The following is a 20,470-nucleotide window of genomic DNA, read 5'->3' on the forward strand; positions in this document are numbered from 1 at the left end:
TATACCATCAACACACTGAGAAACAGTATTTCTAGAGAGGTTTACATCTGTAAATGCTTGCTTCTGTTTAGGACACAATTTCTGCTACACACAGTAGATAATGTTATATAAACTTATCATCTGCAAAAAGTTTTGATACCTGGTCAATTTTTCCAATTAACACACAATTGCATTTTACAGCATCTGCACCTATTTTATTCACATTCCAGAACAAGCCCTACTGAAATGTCAGTTCCTTTATCTGATCATTAGGTTTTTCTTTTTTATCAATTATCTTTACCTTTTATCAGTCACAGCCCTAGGATGGTTTATTTCCTTATGGGCTTCTTAAGTTGTATTCTTTCAAAGCAGACATACTTTGATGTTCAACGCATGGAAAATTTTTCTCCTACATGTACACACAAAAAACATTCCCTCTTGCTCCCTCCCATTTTTCCTGACATAGGCAACCTTCTTGGTCTATCTTTTACTTTGCTGCTGGTGCTGGAGACAAGGATACGAGAAATATTCCACTTCTCTCTTAATAAATGGTAACTGATGCTCAGTCTCAACATCAGGGAGACCATATGAAGAGCAACTCCAGTACTCACCTCCAGTCAATAACTGCGGTGTGAAAATGTGGGTCCGTTATCGTGAAATATCTTGATGTTCCAAGAGGTACCAGAAATACACACTTGGAGTTTTAAAAAAACTCATAATTTTTAATGTTGGCAAATAATTCACTTTTTTTCTAACACTATATAGCTCAGATAAAACACTGGCCAGGTGTAGCCTATAGCGGATCCATTTGAGACTCCAATAAATGCTTTGGTGCTTCTGTTGTTGATGTTACCTTATCAAATACACAGATAATTTAAGATACTTAAAACGCTCCCAAGGAAACAGAGGACTCTGGTGGCAAGTAATTAATACTGGGTTCCAAAACTCTGCAGAAAAATACCTGTACTCCTAGTTAAACAACAAAACCATACATTTCTGATCCAGGGTCAATGCAAGTTCACTTGGGGCAGTATTGAAATGGAAGGATAAATGGAGTCAAGTTACATTTTTCCCTTCAATCTTTACACACAATGAGGCTACCATTCTTCTCCTTTTCCTCTCCCTTCTCTGCTTTATCAAGTCTGAAAGGGTCAAGCCATTCTACGACTTCCCAATATTAAAAGTACCAGAATGTTTGAAATCACCAGAAAAAAACAAAACAAAAATCCATTAATGCAATTAATTCCTATTAAAAGAAGCCAGAATTTCTTGAAGAAATCACTGACTCCAAGTCTAAGACAGGAAATGTATAAGAAGAACCTGGAATATCTTGACATACCAGACAGCAAGGAAGCTATCAACAGGACTCAAGAGCCAACTGGAAGAGGATACCACTGGTCAATGATGGGGCAATATAAGCTTTGCTAAAGAAAAGAATTGTGATGGGTTGAAACCCATCAAATATGTTTAAACCCATGAGTCCATTATATTTTTAAAATTCAAAAGATGATAGAGAACAAATTTATTATCTTAAATAATGGTTTAAAAGGAGAAGGGAGATTCAGGCTTGATGGGGGATCAAAGACTTTATCCTGCCTTTCTTATATAAACTGAAACAATGGGCAACCAAATAGTTCAAAAAATAAAGCATTTCTTTATAAAAGTATTTCAATTATGAGATGAAAAATAAATTATAGAATTAGAATATCTCCACTGAATTAACAAATGAAGGCTTTGAATATGAACGGTTTCTAACATCAAGGAAATTCAAAACGTAATGACAATCCATGCACAATATACTTCCCAATGAAAGACGACAGCACACAAACAACCTGATTTTTTAAATGGACAGAAGATCTGAATAGATATTTCTCCAAAGAAGACATACAGATGGCCAACAGGTACATGAAAAGATGTACAACATCATTAATCATCAGGGAAATGCAAATCAAACTCACAATGAGATATCACCTCACACCTGTTAGAAGGGCTATTATCAAAAAGACAATAAATAACAAGAGTTGGCAAGAATGTGGAGAAGAGGGAAACTCATGCACTGTTGGTGGGAATGTAAATTGGTGCAGCCACTATTGAAAACAGTAGGGAGGTTCCTGAAAAACATTTAAAATAGAAGTAACATGTGATCCAACAAATCCACTTCTGGGTATTTACCTGAAGAAAATGAAAACTCTAATTTGAAAAGATATATGCACTCCCATGTTCTTTGCAGTATTATTATTTACAATAACCAAGATATGTAAACCACCAAAGTGTCCATTGATGGATGAATGGATAAATAAATTATGGTAAAGATATATATACAAAATTATATATATACATATATATATATATATATATATATATATATATATATATATATATATATGTATACAGACACACAATGGGATATTGTTCAGCCATAAAAAAAAGAATGAAATCTTGCCATTTACAACAACATGGATGGACCTCAAGGGCATTATGTTAATTAAATATCAGACCAAGAAAGACATATAGTGTATGATCTCATGTATAAGTAGAACCAAAAAACAAACAAAAAACAATCACATATAAATGGATCAATGGAACAGAATAGAAAGCCCAAAAATAAACCCACACACCTACTGTCAATTAATTTTCAACAAAGGAGGCAAGAATACACAATGGAGGAAAGACAGTCTCTTCAACAAGTGGGGTGGGAAATTCGGGCAGTTGCATGTAAATCAGTTAAGTTAGAACACACCCTCATGCCATACAAAACAATAAACTCAAAATGGCTTAAAGACTTAAATGTAAGACATGACACTGTAAAACTCCTAGAAGAGAACATAGGCAAAATATTCTCTAACATAAATCCTACCAATTTTTTCTTAGGTCAGTCTCCCAAGGCAATAGAAATAAAAGCAAAAATAAACAAATGGGATCTAATCAAACTTACAAGCTTTTGTACAGCAAAGGAAACCATAAACAAAACAAAAAGACAACCTACAGATGGAGAGAAAATATTTGCAAATGATGCAACCAACAAGGGATTAATTTCCAAAATATACAAACAGCTCATACAACTCAATAACAAAAAATAAACAACCCAATCAAACAATGGGCAGAAGACCAAAAAAGACATTTCACCAAAGAAGAAATAAAGATGGCCAACAGGCACATGAAAAGGTGTTCAACATCGCTAATTATTAGAGAAATACAAATCAAAACTACAAGGTGGTAATCTCAACCAGTCAGAATGGTCATCATTAAAAAGTCTACAAATAACAAATGCTGGAGAGGGTGTGGAGAAAAGGGAACCCACCTACACTCTTAGTGTGAAAGTAAATTGGTACAGCCACTATGGAAAACAGTATGGAGATTCCTCAAAAAACTAAAAATAGGGGACCAAATCCAAAGCAGAACCCCAGGACCTGTGCGAACAAAGAATAGAAAGGGAAATTTTCCCCAGCAGCCTCAGGAGCAGCAGATTAAATCTCCACAATCAACCTGATGTATCCTGCATCACTGGAATACCTGAATAGACAATAAATCATCCCAAAACTGAGGCGGTGGACTTCGGGTTTCCTTTTTGCATCTAATTTGTTTCTGGTTTATGTTCATCTTATTTTAGTATTTAGAGTTTATTATCATTGGTAGATTTCTTTATTGATTTGGTTGTTCTCTTCCTTTTTTTAATATATATAGTATTTTTCTTTGCTTTTTCTTTTTTTGTGAGTGTGTATGTGTATGCTTCTATGGGATTTTGCCTGTATAGCTTTGCTTTTAACATTTGTGATAGGGTTCTGTTTGTTCGTTTTGTTTTTTTTTTTACTATACTTTTTAGCACTTATTATTGCTATTGTTATCATTGGTGGATTTGTTTTTTGGTTTGGTTGCTCTCTTCTTTCTCTCTTTCTTTTCTTTTTTCTTTATTTTTATCACTTTTTAATTTTTTTATTTTTAATAATTATCCTTTTTTAATTTTAATAACTTTATTTCATTTATTTTACTTTATTTTCTTCCTTCCTTCCTTCCTTCCTTCCTTTCTTTCTTTCTTTCTCCCTTTTCTTCTCAGCTGTGTGCCTGACAGGGTCTTACTGCTCCAGCCATCTGTCAGGATTGTGCCTCTGAGGTGGGAGAGCCGAGCTCAGGTTATTGGTCCACCAGAGACGTCCGAGCTCCATGTAATATCAAACAGCGAAAGCTCTCCCAGATATATCCATCTCAACATTAAGACACAGCTCCACTCAACGACCAGCAAGCTGCAGTGCTGGACACCTAGGCCAAACAACTAGCAAGACAGGAACACAACTCTACTCATTAGCAGAGAAGCTGCCTAAAATAGTAATAAGGTCACAGGCACCTAAAAACACAGGACCGGATGCTGTCCTGCTCACTAGAAAGACAAGATCCAGTCCCACCCACCAGAACACAGGCAGCAGTCCCCTCCACCAGGAAGCCTACACAACCCACTGAGCTAACCTTAGCCACTGGGGGCAGAGACCAAAAACAACAGGAACTACGAACCTGCAGCCTGAAAAATGGAGACCCCAAACACAGTAAGTTAAGCAAAAAGAAGACAGAGAAACACACAGCATATGAAGGAGCAAGGTAAAAACCCATCAGACCAAACAAATGAAGAGGAAATAGGCATTCTACCTCAAAAAGAATTCAGGGTAATGATAGTAAAGATGACCCAAATTTTGGAAAAAGAATGGAGAAAGTATAAGAAACGTTTAACAAGGATCTTGAAAAACTAAAGAGCAAACAAACAATGATGAACAACACAATAAATGAGATTAAAAATTCTCAAGAAGGAATCAATAGCAGAATAATGAGGCAGAAGAACAGATAAGTGACCTGGAAGATAAAATAGTGGAAATAACTACTGCAGAGAAGAATACAGAAAAAAAGAATAAAAGAATTGAGGACAGGACTTCCCTCGTGGTGCAGTGGTTGGGGGTCCGCCTGACAATGCAGGAGACGTGGGTTCGTGCCCCAGTCTGGGAAGATCCCACATGCCGTGGGGCGGCTGGGCCTGTGGGCCATGGCCGCTGAGCCTGCGCGTCCGGAGCCTGTGTTCCACAACGGGAGAGGCCACAGCAGTGAGAGGCCCGTGTACCACAAAAAAAAAAAAAAAAAAAAAAAAAGAATTGAGGACAGTCTCAGAGAACTCTGGGACAACATAAATGCACCAACATTCTAATTAAGGGGTCTCAGAAGAAGAAGAGAAAAAGAAAGGGACAGAGAAAAAATTTGAAGAGATTATAATTGAAAACTTCCCTAATATGGGTAAGGAAATAGTCAATCAACTCCAGGAAGCACAGAGAGTCACATTCAGGATTAATCGAAGGAGAACCATGCCAAGACACATATTAATCAAACGACCAAAAATTAACTACAAAGAAAAAATATTAACAGCAGCAAGAGAAAAACAACAAATAACATACAAGGGAATCCCCATAAGGCTAACAGCTGAAATTTCAGCAGAAACTGCAAGCCAGAAGGAGGTGGCAGGACATATTTAAAGTGATGAAAGGGGAAAACCTACAACCAAGATAACTCTACACAGCAAGAATCCCATTCAGATTCAACAGAGAAATTAAAAGCTTTACAGACAAGCAAAACCTAAGAGAATTCAGTATCACCAAACCAGCTTTGCAACAAATACTAAAGGAACTTCTCTAGGCAGGAAACACAGGAGAAGGAAAAGACCTACAGTAACAAACCCAAAACAATGAAGAAAATGGTAATAGTAACATACATATCGATAATTACCTTAAATGTAAATGGATTAAATTCTCTAACCAAAACACATAAACTGGCTGAAAGGATACAAAAACAAGACAGATATATATGCTGCCTACAAGAGAGCCACTTCAGACCTAGGGACACATACAGACTGAAAGTGAGGGGACGGAAAAAGGTATTCCATGCAAATGGAAATCAAAGAAAGCTGGAGTGAAAATTCTCATATCAGACACAATAGACCTTAAAATAAAGACTATTAGAAGAGACAAAGAAGGACACTACATAAAGATCAAGGGATCAATCCAAGAAGAAGATATGAAAAGTGTAAAAAAATCTTCCAACAAACAGAAGCTCAGGACCAGCTGGCTTACACAGGAAAATTCTATCAAACATTTAGAGAAGAGCTAATATCTATCCTTCTTCAAAGTCTTCAAAATATAGCAGAGGGAGGAACACTCCCAAACTCATTCTACAAGGCCACAATCACCTTGATACCAAAACCAGACAAAGATGTCACAAAGAAAGAAAACTACAGGCCAATATCACTGATGAACATAGATGCAAAAATCCTCAACAAAATACTAGTAAACAGAATCCAACAGCACATTAAAAGGATCATACACCATGATCAAATGGGGTTTATCCCAGGAATGCAAGGATTCTCCCATATAATCAAATCAATCAATGTGATACACCATATTAACAAATTGAAGGAGAAAAACCATATGATAATCTCAATAGATGCAGAAAAAGGTTTTGACAAAATTCAACACTGATTTATGATAAAAACCCTCCAGAAAGTAAGCACAGAGGGAACTTACCTCAACATAATAAAGGCCATACATGACAAACCCACAGCCAACATCATTCTCAATGGTGAAAAACTGAAACTATTTCCACTAAGATCAGGAACAAGGCAAGGTGGCCCACTCTCACTACTGTTATTCAACATAGTTTTGGAAGTTTTAGCCACAACAATCAGAGAAGAAAAGGAATTCAAATTGGAAAAGAAGAAGTAAAGCTGTCACTGTTCACAGATGACATGATGCTATACACTGAGAATCCTAAAGATGCTACCAGAAAACTACTAGAGCTAATCAATGAATTTGGTAAAGTAGCAGGATACAAAATTCATGTATGGAAATCTCTTGCATTCCTATATAGTAATGATGAAAAATTTGAAATGGAAATTAAGGAAACACTCCCATTTACCATTGCAGGAAAATGAATAAAATACCTAGGAATAAACCTACCTAAGGAGACAAAAGATCTGTATGCAGAAAACTATAAGACACTGACGAAAGAAATTAAAGATGAAAGAAACAGATGGAGAGATATGCCATGTTCTAGGATTGGAAGAATCAACATTGTGAAAATGACTATATTACCCAAACCAATCTACAGACTCAATACAATCCACCAATGGCATTTTTAACAGAACTAGAACAAAAAATTTCACAATTTGTTTGGAAACACAGAAGACCCCGCATAGCCAAAGCAATCTTGAGAAAGCAAAACGGAGCTGGAGGAATCAGGCTCCTGGACTTCAGACTATACTAGAAAGCTACAGTAATCAAGACAGTATGGTACTGGCACAAAAACAGGAATATAAATCAATGGATCAGCATAGAAAGCCCAGAGATAATCCCATGCACCTATGGTTACCTTATCTTTGATAAAGGAGGCAAGAATATACAATGGAGAAAAGACAGCCTCTTCAGTAAGTAGTGCTGCAGGGAGATCAGCTTGGTGCTTTGTGACTGCCTGGAGGGGCGGGATAGGGAGGGTGGGAGGGAGGGAGATGCAAGAAGGAAGAGATATGGGAACATATGTATATGTATAACTGATTCATTTTGTTATAAAGCAAAAACTAACACACCATTGTAAAGCAATTATACTCAAATAAAGATATAAAATATATATATATATATAAATTATGTCAAATTGATTACATTGTTTTTAAAAATAATAATAATAATAAGTGGTACTGTGAAAGCTGGACAGCTACATGTAAAAGAATGAAATTAGAACACTCCCTAACACCATACACAAAAAGAAACTCAAAATGGATTAAAGACCTAAATGTAAGGCCAGACACTGTCGAACTCTTAGAGGAAAGCATAGTCAGAACACTCTATGACATAAATCACAGCAAGATCCTTTTTGACGCACCTCCTAGAGAAATGTAAATAAAAAAAGAAATAAGCAAATGGGACCCACTGAAACTTAAAAACTTTTGCACAGCAAAGGAAACCATAAACAAGATGAAAAAACATCCCTCAGAATGGGAGAAAATATTTGCAAATGTAGCAACTGACAAAAGATTAATCTCCAAAATTTTCAAGCAGCTTTTGCAACTCAATATCAAAAATAAACAAACAGGGCTTCCCTGGTGGCACAGTGGTTGAGAGTCCGCCTGCCGATGCGGTGGACGCGGGTTCGTGTCCCGGTCCGGGAGGATCCTGCGTGCCGCGGAGCGGCTAGGCCCATGAGCCATGGCCGCTGAGCCTGCACATCCGGAGCCTGTGCTCCGCAACGGGAGAGGCCACAGCAGTGAGAGGCCCGTATACCGCATAAATAAATAAATAAATAAATAAATAAATAAATAAATAAATAAATAAACAAACAACCCAGTCCAAAAGTGGGCAGAAGACCTAAATAGACATTTCTCCAAAGAAGATATACAGATTGCCAACAAACACATGAAAGGATGCTCAACATCACTAATCATTAGAGAAATGCAAGTCAAAACTACAATGAGGTATCACCTCACACCGACCAGAATGGGCATCATCAAAACATCTACAAACAATAAATGCTGGAGAGGGTGTGGAGAAAAGGGAACCCTCTTTCACTGTTGGTGGGAATGTAAATTGTTACAGCCACTATGGAGAACAGTATGCAGGTTCCTTCAAAAACTAAACATAGAACTACCGTATGATAGCAATCCCACTACTGGGCATATACCCTGAGAGAACCATAAATCAAAAAGAGGCATGTACCACAATGTTCACTGAAGCACTATTTACAATAGCCAGGACATGGAAGCAACCTAAATGTCCATTGACAGATGAATGGATAAAGAAGATGTGGCACATATATACAATGGAATATATCTCAGCCATAAAAAGTAAGGAAATTTAGGGCTTCCCTGGTGGCACAGTGGTTGAGAGTCCGCCTGCCGATGCAGGGGACACGGGTTCGTGCCCCAGTCCGGGAAGACCCCACATGCCGCCTAGCGGCTAGGCCCATGAGCCATGGCTGCTGAGCCTGCGCGTCCGGAGCCTGTGCTCCGCAACGGGAGAAGCCACAACAGTGAGAGGCCCGTGTACCGCAAGAAAAAAAAAAAAAAGTAAGGAAATTTGAGTTATTTGTAATGAGGTGGATGGACCTAGAGTCTGTCATACAGAGTGAAGTAAGTCAGAAAAAGAAAAACAAATACCATATGCTAACACATATATATGGAATCTAAAAAATAAATAAATAAATAAATGTGGTTCTGAAGAGCCTAGAGGCAGGACAGGAATAAAGACACAAACGTAGAGAATAGACTTGAGGACACAGGGAGGGGGAAGGGTAAGCTGGGACGAAGTGAGAGTGTGGCATGGACTTATAAATACTACCGAATGTAAAATCTATAGCTAGTGGGAAACAGCTGCATAGCACAGGGAGATCAGCTCGGTGCTTTGTGACCATCTAGAGGGGTGGGATAGGGAGGGTGGGAGGGAGTCGCAAGGGGGAGGAGATATGGGGATATATGTATAGCTGACTGACTTTGTTATAAAGCAGAAACTAACACACCATTGTGAAGCAATTATACTCCAATAAAGATGTTAAAAAATAAAAATTAAAAAATAGATTAAAAAACTAAAACTATGTTTCCATATGATCCAGCAACCCACTCCTTAGCATATTTCCAGACAAAACTATAATTCAAAAAGACACATGCACCCCTATGTTCATAGCAATACTATTCATAATAGCCAAGACATGGAAACAACTTAAATGCCCATCAACAGATGAATGGATAAAGAAGATGTGGTACATATATACAATGGAATACAGCTCAGCCATAAAAAAGAATGAAATAATGCCATTTGCAGCAACATGGATGGACCTCGATATTATCATACTAAGTGAAGTAAGTCAGAAAGAGAAAGACAAATACCATATGATATGAGTTATATGTGGAATCTAAAATATGACGCAAATGAACTTATCTACAAAACAGACTCACAGATATAGAGAACAAACTTGTGGTTACCAAGGGGGAGAGGGGAGGGACTGGATGGATTGGGAGTTTGGGATTAGCAGATGCAAACTATTAAACATAAAATGGATAAAGAACAAGGTCCTACTGTATAGCACAGGGAACTATATTCAATATCCTGTGATAAACCATAATAGAAAAGAATATTAAAAAGAATGTATACATATATATATATATATATATATACATGTATAATGGAATCACTTTGCTGTACAGCAGAAATTAACACATTATAAATCAACTATACTTGAATAAAATAATTTTTAAAAAAAGCTCATAGATACAGAGAACAGATTGGTGGTTGCCTGAGGCAAGGGTGGAGGGTGAAAGAAAAGAGTTAAGGGAGTCAAAAGTTACAAACTTCCAGTTATAAAATATAAGTCATGGGGGTGTAATGTACAGCATGGTGGTTAATAATATTGTACTGCATATTTGAAAATTGCTAAGAGAGTAAAACTTAAAAGTTCTCATCACAAGGGACTTCCCTGGTGGTCCAGTGGCTAAGAGTTTGTGCTCCCAATGCAGGGATAGGTGTGATATTAAAAGAATATGCTCAAGGACAGGAATAAAGACAGAGACGTACAGAATGGACTTGAGGACACAGGGAGGAGGAAGGGTAAGCTGGGACAAAGTGAGAGAGTGGTATGGACTTATATACACGACCAATTGTAAAATAGATAGCTAGTGGGAAGCAGCCGCATAGCACAGGGAGATCAGCTCGGTGCTTTGTGACCACCTATAGGGGTGGGATAGGGAGGGTGGGAGGGAGACGCAAGAGGGAGGGGATATGGGGATATACATGTGCATATAGCTGATTCACTTTGTTATACAGCAGAAGCTAAAACAACATTGTAAAAAAATTATACTCCAATAAAGATGTTTAAAAAAATTATTGTAAGTAGCAAACCCCTTTTGGAAGAAAGTAGCTACAGGCATTTACCTGGTCGTATCTGCAGACTCCCTCTAGATTCACAGCTATATTTTCTCAGGCTTGTGCCAAAGACCCAGTGGTGGGTGGAGTAGGAGAATGAGTCACCACCAGGATAGTCATCCAAAGAAAATTCTGTGCCAGGAGTGAGCAAACCATAGACTGGGAAGTGATGCAGAAGGTCCAAGAGCCAAAAGAGTTTAATTGAGCTAGGACTCAAACTGGAACCGTCAAGCAGACAGAAAGCCAGAGAAATGGAGTCTAGGTCAAAACCAGGCAGTTAGAGATGAGATCAAGATCCGAAAACTTAAGGACAATATAGAAACTGAACTTAACACAACCCAGCAGAACCCTGTCAAACAACAGGCAAGGACCCCTAGTACCTTAATTGAAAATCTTAAAAGTATTGTTACACAATGCAGCTTTTATTTGAACACTAAAAGTAGCCCTAAACTTTTTACAAGCATGGCTAACGGAAAAGAATTCTTCTTCTTGTAGAGATTTTTAAAAAGACAAAATTAACATAGTAGTGGTAGTTGAAAACAAAACCTTGAAAATCAATTTTTGTCATAGAATGAAGAATTACCCTCTGTTCTATGGTGTTGTATAAATCAATGGAGAAAAAAATACTGTTTAATATTAAATAACTCCGATGGCAATGAAATTCAAAATAGTCACTTTTCTTTGAAAAAGTAAGGTTGGTTTGTTTCTTTGTTTTAATTCCCCAGTGTCAACACTGTGACCCAAATTCAGTGGACCCCTCAATACACATTTGACAAGTAAATGAAGGACAGTTTTGTGTGTCTGGCCCATAAAGCTTTCCTTTGTCCTCATTTCTCAGTGAAATGATAATCTCTTTCTAATCTGAAATTTCTTCAAAACTATATCAAAAGTGAATTTTTCACTCTGAAATTTCTGTATAAAACTAATCAGGGGGGCTTCCCTGGTGGCGCAGTGGTTGAGAGTCCACCTGCCGATGCAGGGGACATGGGTTCGTGCCCCGGTCCGGGAGGGTCCCACGTGCCGCAGAGCGGCTGGGCCCGTGAGCCATGGCCGCTGAGCCTGCGCGTCCGGTGCCTGTGCTCCGCAACGGGAGAGGCCACAACGGTGAGGGGCCCGCGTACCGCAAAAAATAAATAAATAAATAAATAAATATAAATAAAATAAAACTAATCAGGGCAGAAAGATTGGATTCCATGAAATTTGTTTCTAAAATGGCTCAGTAGAAAAAGAAATGTTTCATAGGGATGTGCTTTAAGCTTCAATCTTTAGCGATGATTCATTCCAGTTTCAGAACATACACCTGCAATGTTGGCATCTTGGACAGAAATTGCTGCTTCAGAATCTGTCACTCTATTGCTCCTTACTCTAGACTCAACAAGAGGTGGAATTACTGGTACAAATAACTATTACATGGGACTACAGTAATTAGAAAGTTGTTGGTTTGTAACTGACAGTTCGTTTCAGTTCCTTCATAGTCAGTGAACACATAAAATGAAAATGATTTCACATTTGACAGGTTAGGTTGTTTCTTGTTAATAGAGTGTAATAACACAGGAGGGCAATATTTGGATAAACTAAGAGGTATATGGGGGGCCTGCATTTGTTCGTTAATACATTTTATAACAAATGTAGATCTTGCAGGAAAAACTACTCTGCAGTGAAAACAAATTATTGGTTAGAGGTACTTGTTTCAAGAAGCCAACAACTGTCAGATTGAATTTCTACTCTTTCAGTCTGCTTTTCTGCAGATCTTCCTAGAACTTCATTCTTTAAAAAAAAAAAAAATTACTCAACTCAGTGAGAAGGAAAATGTTTCACTGTGGGGAGTTTAGACCTGGAAAGAAATAGAAAACAGGTTATTTTCATGGCAGGCCTTTGTTTATATGTTTAAGAAACAAATTCTTAAAATATTTGTGAAGAAACACATTACTCTTAGACATCAATCAGAAATCAACATGTCAGGAACTGTCACTTCCTGCCAAGACGGAATAACAGGGACCAGTTTACCCTTCCACCTTAAACAACTAGAAGACCAAACAAAATATATGGAAAGAAATGATTTTCAGCATGAGACTTGATCCCTGGGAAAAGAGAAACAGATGAGATAAGTCCTAGAAGAAGTTCCAGGCTGCAACACAGAGCATGTGTGACCCAGACAGAGATCAATGGTATCACTGGATTGAGGAGACAGAGATTAAAATACAGGGAGGCCAAGGAAGCTAGAGTGTGTAGGAGAAGCTCCCCAAAGACAAGAGAGCTGCAAAGAGAGAATGCAGAGGGGTCTATTCCAATCTTGACAATTACAATGTGACTATTTCAGCATGCATGAAATGAAACTGCCCCAGGCCAGGCAAAGAACCAATAGACCAAACAATTCCTCGAACTCACACAGGGCTGGGAATATTTTGTGTTCCCACCAGCCAGAATGGAAAGATGTCCTAATAGGCAAGGTATTGTGTAAAGCCTTCGGAAAGGTATCACCTCAGTAGTGAAACTAAATTAGCCCTAGACTAAATACAGCTTTTGGTCTGCCCTAGTAATGCTTAAAAGCAATCCTCAAAAGGATCACACTTTTTTTTTTTTTTGCGGTACGCGGGCCTCTCACTGTTGTGGCCTCTCCCGTTGCGGAGCACAGGCTCCGGACGCGCAGGCTCAGCGGCCATGGCTCACGGGCCCAGCCGCTCACAGCACTGGATCACACTTATTTTAAGTAACTTAACTTCATACCAGAACAAAGTCTGACACCATTGAAAGGAATATAACCAAAGCTAGCACCCAATGACATAAAATTCCCAAAGTCTGGCACCCAATCAAAAAATGCCAGTAATACCTTTACCAGAGAGAAAGGTGGCTGGGAGGTGGTCAACTGGGGTGAAGGGGATCAACTGTACAGTGACGAATGGTGACTAGACTTTTGAGGGTGATCACTTTGTAGTGTACACAGATGTCGAATTACAATGTTGTACACCTGAAACTTACATAATAAAAAAAATAGTACTATATGACACACAGTCAGAAGAAAAATCAAACAATAGAAACACATCCAGAAATTATAGAGATGATGGGATTAGCAGGAAAGGACATTAAAATAATTACATAACGACACTTCTCATATCTCTTTCTTCATGGTCCTCAAATTGTTTCACACCTTCTCATTCTCCAGTTGCCCCAAAGCTCTCCCTCATCACCTCCTAGCCCACATGGTCTGTCTCTTCTCCCCATGCCCCCCACCCCAATTTACCCTCCCTGCCAATTCTCTGATTCTAAATCACAAAAATCTAAGAACAAGTCAACTCTAGACTGGGGAATTGGGCTGGGGCAGGGCAGTGTGTCTGGAAACATTCTCATAATGTTAACCTCTCTGTTCATACAGATTCAAATGGAGACAGTGAGTGTTTTTCTGAGGTCAAGCGAGGTTTACTATTTTCTCTCGAAGCCCAGTCAGCTCTCTGTGGCCTTAGCTTTGCTCAAAGATCCAGGCAGAAACTGGTAAAAAATTGTTTTGGATTTTAATACAATTTAACCCCCAGTGGAAGAGCAGGTATGGTTAAGCCCAAATCAGGGTGGCAGAAATGCTTCCTCAAGTGGGAAAAGGAGGGACTGACAAACCTGCATTTGGGAAGTATCAGCTCTGCCCACCACCCCCATGTTAGCTCCACATGTAGGAGGTAATGTTTTTAGACCCAAGTCAGGGGCTCTTGGGGTCTTCCTGCTTCGGTGGAGCTTAGGCCCAAATGCATAAGGCAGGAAGAGTTAGCCTTCAGTTCAAGGTAGCAACTGAAATGTTCTTCTTGTTTCCTATCTGTGCCAAGCCTAGATGAGATTTTTAATCAGGTAGAAACTGAAAACCTCTCCCTCCCACAAAAGCACCCTTTTCCTTTCTTCTAATAGCTGTATCTTTGTCCCAAGTGTTCATATTCCCACAAGTTCCCATTCTTGTTCCTAGATGGCTGTTGGAATAAACTCCACTATGATAGGGACAGATAGCAGGTTAATCCCTATGTAGAGATGGGCCTTTCCCTTCTTCACAAAGCCTTTTTACACACATAACACTCATCCCCACAACAATTTGTGGCATGGACATCATTATTACTGTTTTACACTTAAAGAAAAAGGTTCAAAACTATTAAATGAAGACAGAGCCAGGCTTCAGGGTAGAGGATCCCAGACATGAGTTGGAAAGCTAGTGTTTGCTTTCTGGCCCTGCAGTTACAACCTGTGACAAATCAGTTAAGTACTCTGAGCCCTCTTTTCTGGAGAAGGGAGAAGTTTGTCTACTTCACAGTTTTGTTGCCAGGATTACATTTTTAATTCAGGCAAGAGGCTTGGCAAACATCAGCAAATGACACTTTGGAGCCCATTGGAGGTCACAGGTCACAGGGTCAGTAGGGTCCTCAGGGTCCCCTTTCTTGAAGCTGCCTGTGACACTGACAGGCTGGAGCAGAGCTGGGTGGGTGTGGCCTGGAGCTCTGCTCCTAGCGTGGGATTCCATCCACCTCTCTCTTTATGGGACAGGCACGAGCTCATCCTTGAGAGGGGAAAAGAATATCTGGGTTCACGCAGCTGGCAGCATGAGTATAGATGCCAACTGGTTAGGAGTGGGAGGAAACAAGAGCTGCCCCAAACCTGGAAGCCTTGGAGGACCAGGTGCTAAAGGCCCAGCTAATTCAGGTCACACAGCTCTGAATCAGTCTCCAAAGCAACTCAGGGAACTAATTGCACTGCCTGTCTACACAATAAGATATCGGTAAAGACTCATGCACACTACAAATCATTGATGATTTATACTGACTTTCCTGTTCTACATTTAAAACTGGTCCTTGGGACTAGCCACGAAGCATACAAAATGAGATAAATGGGTGTTTGGAGATAAAAGTAACCCCTCAGTCCCAACTTCTGCTCTTGCTGCCCTGAGCTTTAGAAGCTTGATAACATCGGGTTTGTATCCGTTGTTGTTAATCTTTTTGGCTCTTTAACTCCTATGAGAATGAGGCAAGCTATTGACTCTCAAGCCTGGAAAAGCACATATATACATATGCTCACCCCAAAATTGCATATAATTCCAAGGGATTCCAGGTAGATCCCAAGTTTCAAATCCTGTCAGATAGTTAACTAGACCCCTTCTATTAGAAGAAAACTGAGTCCCAAAGGAGTCAACTAATTTTTCCAAGGTAGTGAATTGATTAACAGAAATGTGAACCCAGATCCTGTGACTCCAAATGCTATGCTTTTCGTACCACCCACTCGGGTTTATCCCAGTGCTCCACAAACAACCCAACCACAGATTGGGCTCTTCTGCCATCTTACTTCCCAGGTGCTTTAGAAAAGTGAGAGTCACCTGTAGGCAGTGACTGCATCTGTCACTTTCTGTGGGTACAACCACTCGAATTCCTGGCATTGGTTTATTCATTTACAAATATTTACTAAGCCCCACCTACGGGCCTGGCACTATAGGCTTCAGGGATACAGAGCTGAAGAAATATATATATATATCATCACTGCCAGCATGGCGCTTACGATCCAGTTTGCTACCTCACCTCTGAAAGGCAGCAAACCCCTAAAATGGTAATTTGTTTCTATAGCACTCTGTATATTATAAGAAAAGTTATAAAATAGCCATAACTTTCAACACTGAAATGTGTGTGTGCACATGTATTCTATATGTGTATATTATATATATAGTCAATAAGCTTTGAGCTAGTTCACTGACATATACATTACCTTAAAACAGATGTTGTTGGTAATTAATGATAAAATATGATTGATGGGTTGGTTAGATATTTTTTTTAATTCTCAAAAGTAAACTAATTGGCTTGACCTCACTGGAAAATATAATTTAAAAGACATTTTGAACAACTTGTCCTCATGACTCTAGACTCTCTACAAATTTATTATTCAATAACTCTATGATATTATGATCACACGTTACTCGAAAATATTGTTTTTGAGAGTGATGTGGAAGGAAAATGGCATGCTTGAATGGGGTAATCGCACTCTACTGCCAGTTGGAATCTTTTGGAATTTAAAAAAGCTGTTAGCTCAGTCTCATTTTTAATTGATCAGGACACACTAGGTTGCCACAGTAACCAAAATTCCAGAGACTTAAGACAATACAAGTTTATTTCTTGTTCAGACAGAGTCCATGGCTGGTGCAGAGTACTCTCCAAGGCACCTGGTCCCCATGTGTTGGCTGGGTACTCCTGGCTGCTTCAGTGTAATAGCATCTGCATCTCAACATGTATCTCCACGACTGCCAATGTGAAGGGAAGAGAGCGTGCACAAACACACCCAACTCGTAAATATTTTCCCCCCAGACGGCTGCTTGCCTCATGTTTCATTGGCAATAGCAGGCCACATCGCCATACCTAGCTTCCCAAGGAACTGTCCCGCGCACGTGGCCAGAGAGAAAATGTAAGAATCAGATGCCAGTGCACAGAAGTAATATCTACCATGCATAGCTGCAGACGTAATATCAGCAACATGATTCTACAAATAGTTTTCAATGTGGAAAGTTTAACTGAAACTATTTTTCTTTCTTTTGCTAAAGTAAGGAAGATAATATATCAGCTTTTTTTTAAATTTTAACTTTTAATAGTATGTTAAGTGACTGTCCACACATGGAATGTCATATTTTACCTATTTCTAATGTTTCCATTAGATTAAGTCTAGATTAGGGAAGCCACCACTTCATATTCATTCTGAAGTAAAACTCACAAATTCACACAGCATGTCCCAAAGTCAAAATCTAGTGGTCACATGGGAGTGTCAATTCTCTGTCTGGTTTCCAAGTCTAATTTCACTCCCACTCACCAGGGATTGTATTAACCTTTGGCGACTGCTTGTCATTCCAGTAAACCAGGGATAATATGTCCATCTCAGGAAGTTAACATGATCAGCAAATTAAATAATAAAGATGAAAATGTTGTTAAATCTCTAAATCAAAATAAAAGTATTGTATTATTTAAAATATGTGTAATTTGAAATATGCATAATTAGACTTGGCAAAAAAAAAAAACTGCCCTAAATTTATATTCCAAATAACATGTCAGTCAAAATAGCTGATTTAGCTCTTATATCATAATATCCAGAGATATGAAAAAGAGTTCTGGTAGGGTTTTTGATAATGTTAGATTATTGCTGAGTTTCTAATCTTATTATCAACTGGGCATATCCACTCAAGTTCTTAAAGAACCCTAATGAGTATCATTTATGGAATCCCTTCTATGAAGTCACTCTCATTTTTTGCTCCTAGAAAAACACATGAGGTGGTCCAAAGTGAAAAATCACCCAAATTAAACCCATCTGCTGATACTAACATAATAGAGCTTACCTGGATTTTAAAGGGAAAAACAATCAGGGTTTTACCTAAATACATCTTATTCTAGAAATGAGAAGGGCATGCATTCACGTTAACCAAATTGTTTGGCTTTGCATTTAATGTCCACATTATGTGAATTGTCTCATTACATAAAATCTCATTTTAAAACTAAATATTTGTCTAATGTCACTATGTTTAATAATAGATTCAAGCAAAAATGAGAAGGAGAAAGAGAGGAGAAGGGGAAGAAGGAAAAAGGGAGGAGGAGGAAGAAATGAAAACAGTTTGAGCTGTGGCTAGTCATCAGTCTGATGGATAAACTCCTATTTGAAGTGTATATATGTGTAATCTTATCACCAGATATATGTAGAAATTTCTTTCCTGGGCACTAATATTGAAAATATTCTTATCCTAGTAAGGAACAATGCAACAAGCAAAAAACAAAATCCCAGACCAACAGAAAACATTATAACTATCTGAAATAACTCATTACCAATATTATTTAAGGTAAGAAGGTAATTTTCGGCTTCCCTGGTGGCGCAGTGATTGAGAGTCCACCTGCCGATGCAGGGGACATGGGTTCGTGCCCCGGTCCGGGAAGATCCCACATGCCGCGGAGCGGCTAGACCCGTGAGCCATGGCCGCTGAGCCTGCGCGTCCGGAGCCTGTGCTCCGCAACGGAAGAGGCCACAACAGTGAGAGGCCCACGTACCGCAAAAAAAATATAGTTGAAGTACAGTATTATGTTAGTTTCAGGTGTACTACATAATTACTTGACATTTGCATACATTATGAAGTGATCACCAAAATGTCTAGTAACCATCTGTCCCAATATGAAGTTATTACAATATTATTGACCATATTCCTTATGCTGTACATTACATCCCTGTGACTTATTTATTATATAACTGGAAGTTTGTACCTTTTAATCCTCTTCACCTATTTCCTCACCCTTCAGCCCCACTCCCCTCTGGCATTCATCCATTTGTTCTTTGTACCTATTAGTCTTTTTTTCATTTTGTTTGTTTGTTTTCTTTTGTTTACTTTTTAATTTATATTGGAGTACAGTTGATTAACAAAGTTGTGTTAGCTTCAGGTGTACCACAAAGTGATTCAGTTATGCATATACATGTATCTATTCTTTTTCAAATTCTTTTTCCCAATTAGGCTGTTACAGAATATTGAGCAGATTTCTCTGTGCTGTACAGTAGGTCCTTGTTGGTTATCCATTCTAAATACAGCAGTGTGTACAGAGTTAGGGAGTCTGGAATTGACATGTTTCGGTTTTTTTAGACTACACACATGTGAGATCATTCAGTATTTGTCTGACTTATGTTAACATAATACCCTGTAGATCCATCCATGCTGTCACAAATGTCAAGATTTAATTTTTTATGGCTAAGGAATATTTGTGTGTGTGTGTGTGTGTACGTGTGTGTATCTCACATCTTTATCCATTTATCTATTGATGGACACTTAGGTTACTTCCCTAACTTGGTTATTGTAAATAATGCTGCAGTAAACATAGGGGTTCAGGAAAATACCCATTTTAGGCAAATACCCATGAGTGAAATTGCTGGATAATATAGTAGTTCTATTTTTAATTTTTTGAGGAAACTTCATAAGGTTTTCCATAGTGGCTGCACCAATCTACAATCCCATCAACAGAGCACAGGGGTTCCATTCAATCCACATCCTCACCAATACTTTTTATTTGTTGGGGTTTATTTGGTTTTGGGGTTTTGGTTTTTTTGGGGGGGTTTTGTCTGGTTTTTTATTTTGTTTTGTTTTTTGATGATAGCCATTCTTACAGGTATGAGGTGATATCTCATTGTGGTTTTGATTTGCATTTCCCTGATGATTAGTAATGTTGAGCATCTTTTCATGTGTCTGATGGCCTTCTATATGTCTTCTTTGAAAAAAATTGATTCAGGTCCTCTGCCCACTTTTTATTCAGGTTGTTTGGGGTTTTTTGATGTTGGGTTGTATGAGTTCTTTATATATTTTGGATATTAACCCCTTATTGAATATATCATTTATAAATATCTTCTCCCATTCAGTAGGCTGACTTTAAGTTTTGTTGATAGTTTCTTTTGCCATGCAAAGCTTTCTAGTCCCATTTGTTTATTTTTGCTTTTGTTTCCCTTGCCTGAGGAGACATATCCAAAAAATATATTGCTAAGACCAATGTCAAACAGTATATTGACTGTTTTCCTTCTTCTTTCTCTTTTTTGTATGTGTA

The sequence above is a fragment of the Mesoplodon bidens genome, assembly GCF_964165515.1.
Source record: "Mesoplodon bidens genome assembly, chromosome: 2".
Lineage (NCBI taxonomy): Eukaryota > Metazoa > Chordata > Mammalia > Artiodactyla > Ziphiidae > Mesoplodon > Mesoplodon bidens.